General features: G+C 40.8%; 1 pseudogene; it reads left to right on the forward strand.

Moving 5' to 3' along the window:
- The first annotated feature begins 532 nt into the window (after nucleotides 1-532).
- Nucleotides 533-2,032, forward strand: LOC138155925 (E3 ubiquitin-protein ligase RNF126-like; annotated as a pseudogene).
- The last annotated feature ends 3,139 nt before the right edge of the window (nucleotides 2,033-5,171 follow it).

A 5,171-nucleotide genomic window follows, 5' to 3' on the forward strand; every position in this document is an offset into this window, starting at 1 on the left:
TTTTCTTGTCTTGAAAAACAGATCTCTAAGGAGGTGGCCTAGTGTATAGACTAGCTCTAGGCTTGGAGTCAGGAAGACTTGAGTTCAAATGTGGCCCCATACACTTCTTGACTGTGTCACATTGGGCCAAGTCAATTACTTTTCCTCAATTTCCTCATCCTTAAAATGGGGATAAAAATAGCACCTATCTCACAGTATTGTTGTATGAATCAAATGAGAAAGTAATTGTAAAGTATTTAGCACATTGCCTGCCATATAGTAAACACTATATAAATATTATTATTACTATTACTATAATTATTATTCTACATTGTCTTTCCTAACAATGAAAGTATTTGTGGGAAATATAGGTTTAGTATTTATTTCCCTGTAAGAGAGATTTTTTTTTTGGTCAAACCAACCTTTAGATATACCTATAATCAAATTTTCACCCATAGTGTGTAATAAACAGAATTTGAAAACATGCTTTCTAGGCCTACCCCACAGTCACTTTCCAGAGTGTTTACTTGAATATATCACTTTCCGAAGGGAAATGGCTGAGGCTTCACCAAAGCCGAGAGAGTACAGTACTTCTGGCACAGCTGCTTACCTGAGATCTCCCTGCAGATGAAGGACTGTATCTGCCAAGGTGTGAGTCTCCTTTTATTGAAGAGTTTCAGGAGGAGACCAGAAATAATGAAAATAGTTTCAACTCTGCTACGGCTCCCACAGATCAGAACAGACACAACCATCTGAGAATGTGTATCAGCACTTATTCACCTTGCCACAGGGATATGGCCAGTTTGCCTTTGGGATTTTTGATGATAGCTTTGAATTTCCCACCATCGGCTTTGGGGTGCAGCAGAAAGACGCCAGGAACTTGGAGAACACGGTTCTCAGCTATGGCACACGGGGCAGCCACGTACCCCTATGGTCTCAATGCACGGAGTGATGCAGGCAGGCATGAAGGCGTCCCAACATTAGAAGGGATTATTTAGCAGTTGGTAAATGGGATTATTGCATCTACAACAATACCAAACCCGGGATTGAACCTGTGGGGTGTTTTGAATTGAAATCCAATGGACTGGGACAGCTAGGTGGTGCAGTGAATAGAGCACCGGCCTTGGAGTGAGGAGAACCTCAGTTCAAATGTGACTCAGACTTTGGACAAGTCACTTAATCCCAACTGCCCTCCAAAAAGCAAAAAAAAAAAAAAATGAGTCAGGAGGAAATGCAATGGCCTATTCGTGGGGTGCTTATGGCCTGGATACGATCATTAAACAGCTCCTTAATCAGTTTGAAAAAACCGGTCCCCCACCAGCAGACAAAGAAAATACAAGCAATTTCCACCATACAATTCACAGAAGAACATGTAGGTTCAGGGTTAGAATGTCCTGTTTGCAAAGATACTCTGGGTGAGAATGTCCGGCAATTACCTTTCAATCGCTTATTCCAAGTCAGCTGCATAGTCCCCTGGCTGGAACAGCATGATACCGGCCCAGTGTGTCGGAAAACCTTAAGTGGACAGAAAACTGCCACAAGTGCCCTGGGACTGACAAGAATGAATCTTTCTTCCTTCTCCTCCTCCTCCAGCTCGCCAAGTAATGAAAACTCAACAAGCAATTCAAGAATCTCACCACCAGCCAATCCAAACAACTACCCCCGACCTTCTTCCCTTTTTCCCCTTTGCCCTCAACCCTACCCTGTCCATTGTCCATTTGCTTCCAGGTCAAAGCGAACCGCTAATCTTCCCCCACCCCACCCTGAACCCAGGAGAAGGGTGGGGGGGAAGGGCGTAGAGGCCACAGAACCCCTTTCTTTTCATTTTTTTTAACAAGTTTTGGAAGCATCAAAGACCTTTAGACTTTTCCCCCCATCTCTACAATCCAGTTCGCAATTCATCTGACCGTAAGAGTGAAACTCTGTCTCTCCTGCCAATTGAGGGCTACCACCACTCTGGTATACAAAGCCCACCCGTCACATTAACTGTGTTTCATCAGTCTGGATGCTAGCAGGTATCAGGTTGTTTGAAATAAAGGATGGATGTGGCTAGGCTATCTCAATGGCTGTGGATTTGAGATAATTTTCTTTTTCCCCTTTTTCCTCAACAGCCCCTCTAACCTTTGTAACTCCCTCAGAGGGAACATAGATTTACAATGCTCCCTGGTGGGAAGGCCGGTGGAGTGTGTGTTTCATTGCCATCCAACATTCAAACTGACCACTCCCCCTTGAGCTGTCCTCTTCCCCCATCATTCTGTCTGTGTTTATAACGCCATCCTCTAATGCTCAACAAGGGAAAGGGTTTTTATAATTTTAATTGATTACTGCTATTAAATAAATGGACGCTTTAGCTAAAAAAAAATATCACTTTCCCATTCTGCACCTCAGTTTTCTTCTCAGTGTAATGTTGATAATTATCTCTGCCCTGCCTATCTCAAAGGGTAAGATGTGAAATTCAAATTAGATAGTAATGATAAATAACTGAAATTTATAAAGTGTTTATAAATTTGCACCGCATTGTACATACATTAAAGAACTAATAATAACTTCATCTATATGCACTTTGTTTATATGGTGGGCACAGTCCTCATCTCCCCTACTCACTATTGAGTCCTTTCCCCATAAATTACAATATATTTATTATGTGTATTCTCATTTCTGTCTCTTGGCTTCTACAGCATCTTTTGTGTCCCAGTTAAAATCCCACTGTCTACAAAAAGTCTTTTCCTAATCCCTGTTAATATGAGTGTCTTTCCTCTGCTATTATTTCCAGTTTATCTGTCTATAGCTTGTTTGTACACAGTTGTTTGTTATTTTCCCTATTAGCTCCTTGAGGACAGGGACTTTCTTTTGCCAGCACTTAGTACAGTGTTTGGGACATAGTAAGCACTTAATACACCATTAATAACTGACTATAAATATTTTGTGCCTACTCATCCTTGCACATTTTCTAATTCTCTACTAGAAATTAAACTCCTTAAATGCAGGGCCTGTTTTGATTTCATCTCTGTGTCTCAGTGCCAAGCACAGTGCTTCACAAACACTAGGATTTTACTCTATGTTTGTAGAATGAATGAATGAATTTTATCTCTGTTACTTTTTACCTATTTGACTATGGGCAATTCAGTTAAACTTTCTGGGACTTTGAGATCATAAATTAAGAATTGGAAGCAATGTAAAAGGCCATCAAGCCCAACCATCATTTTACAGATGAGAAAACTGGCACAGAGAGCTTATTTGACATGTCTAGAGTCATACCATTAGTGAATGTCTAAAGTGGGATTAGAACATAGGTCTTCCTGACTCTATGTCCAGTGCCCTCTATAAGGGTAGTCTAAAGGATCTCCAAGTTCATTTAAAAATCTGTCAGGGGTGCGAAACCTATGATCCTATTAACAGTAAGTGATGATAAAATAATAATAAATATTATAATCATAATGATTATTTTTAGAATACTTTAAAATTTACAAGGCCTGTTGTGACTGTAGTAGTTATAATTATAACAACTGTTTTAATGGTAGTAAGAGTGAGGAAAAGGACAAATATAGTGGAGAATAATATTGAATTGTATTGAGAGTTAACATTCTGAAGGCTTTTTTTTAAGTGCCTAGGAGTAAATTTATTCAAAAACAAATTATTAGGGCTTTTTCCCCATTCTAATGCTTTGTTCTAAACCTTATTTTAAGAATGTAGAGAGTACTGGTAAGAGAGTGGGGAACCCTTTCTTCTGTATGGAAATGAACAAATAACCTTGATACAGGAAAGCAGATGGAGAAGAGACAAAGTGTGATTCACCACCTGATTGTGTATTTGACAATCCCCATGGGGGTTGAAGGTGTTTCCTTCCTTCAATAGGATGATAAATGTCCCTGCCAGTCTGACTGCTTCCGAAGGTGGACACAAGATGAAATGCTTTGATTCTGGTCCAGAGACCTCAGAACCAGGCTGGTGGCTCCACTTGCTAGAGGGGAAGAAAGCCAGCTTCCTCACAGCTATTGTGGTGATTACTCACTTTTGTGCAGTTGATGGATAATCCAGACCTGGCCAGGGAAAAGAAAAGTAACACACTGGAGGGGAGAAAACTATTTGAAAACAAAAGACATCAGTAATAAATTTGAGCCAAATTTCAGATAAAAACTATTTCCAGGGCTGGCTTTACAAGCAGCTACATGTCCAGGGTGATTTCAGATGTATGCAGAAAACAAGCTAAACAAAAATATCTTCCCATTAAGCCTATCACAGTGTCTGAAATTCCACCATTAGAGAATCATTTCTTTGTTGAAAATGTCCAAATCTTTCTGACTTCAAGTCAGGCACTGTTATGGGAATGGGAATCTTTTTTTTTTTTTTTGCTTTTTGGAGGGCAATTGGGGTTAAGTGACTTGCCCAGGATCATATGGCTAGGTGTGTGTGTGTGTGTGTGTGTGTGTGTGTGTGTGTGTGTGTGTTTGTTAAGTGTCTGAGGCCAGATTTGAACTTGGGTCCTCCTGACGCCAGGGCTGGTGCTCTATTCACTGTGACAACCTAGCCCCCCCCAATGAGAATGGGAATCTTAAGATCTTCCCGGCCCCTTGGCTAGGCTTAAGTGACTCTGAGAACCTTCCTTGATTTGAAAATATACTCTGCCTCCTAATAGGCTGAATGTGGTCACCTGGAGCCTGCGACAGGAGGCTTGGTTTTCAGGAATGCCCACACCTTGCTGTTTTGTGATTGGGCAGTGGGTCAAGAGGGTTATGACATTCTCTGATCCAGGAGAAGGCTATATATATGCCCTGATGTGAGGTTTTGTTTTAGGGCTCACTTTGAGAAGAGTTGTGTGATTTGGCCACATGAGACTCTGGGCAGAGATTGAGATTGCTTGTAATTTCTGCTTGTAACTTGTTTGTATTTTGTTTGTATTCTTTGAAGTTTGGGGTGCTGACTTTTTCCCTTGAACTAGGTAAATTAACTTGGTAAATTAAAGCAAGACTGTTAACCCATTTTGAGTTGCTTTCCTTTAGAAACGCAGTTCTAAGAACCTGTGTTGGCAGCCACCCTGGGTATGCTGGGGTGCTTGCTGCTACAAGCACTCTAACCCTGCAACCTGCAAAGGAGAGTAAAGTATAAGAAAACTGGAAAAGTCAGAAGTCAGGTTGTGAAGCTGAGTATTTGTGAATAGGAATCCAGAGGTCTTAGACTTGTTCTGTCATCTC

This window comes from Petaurus breviceps, unplaced genomic scaffold (genome assembly GCF_028583685.1).
Source record: "Petaurus breviceps papuanus isolate PSGF00001 unplaced genomic scaffold, PetGlider_PUasm1.0 98, whole genome shotgun sequence".
NCBI classification, from domain to species: domain Eukaryota; kingdom Metazoa; phylum Chordata; class Mammalia; order Diprotodontia; family Petauridae; genus Petaurus; species Petaurus breviceps.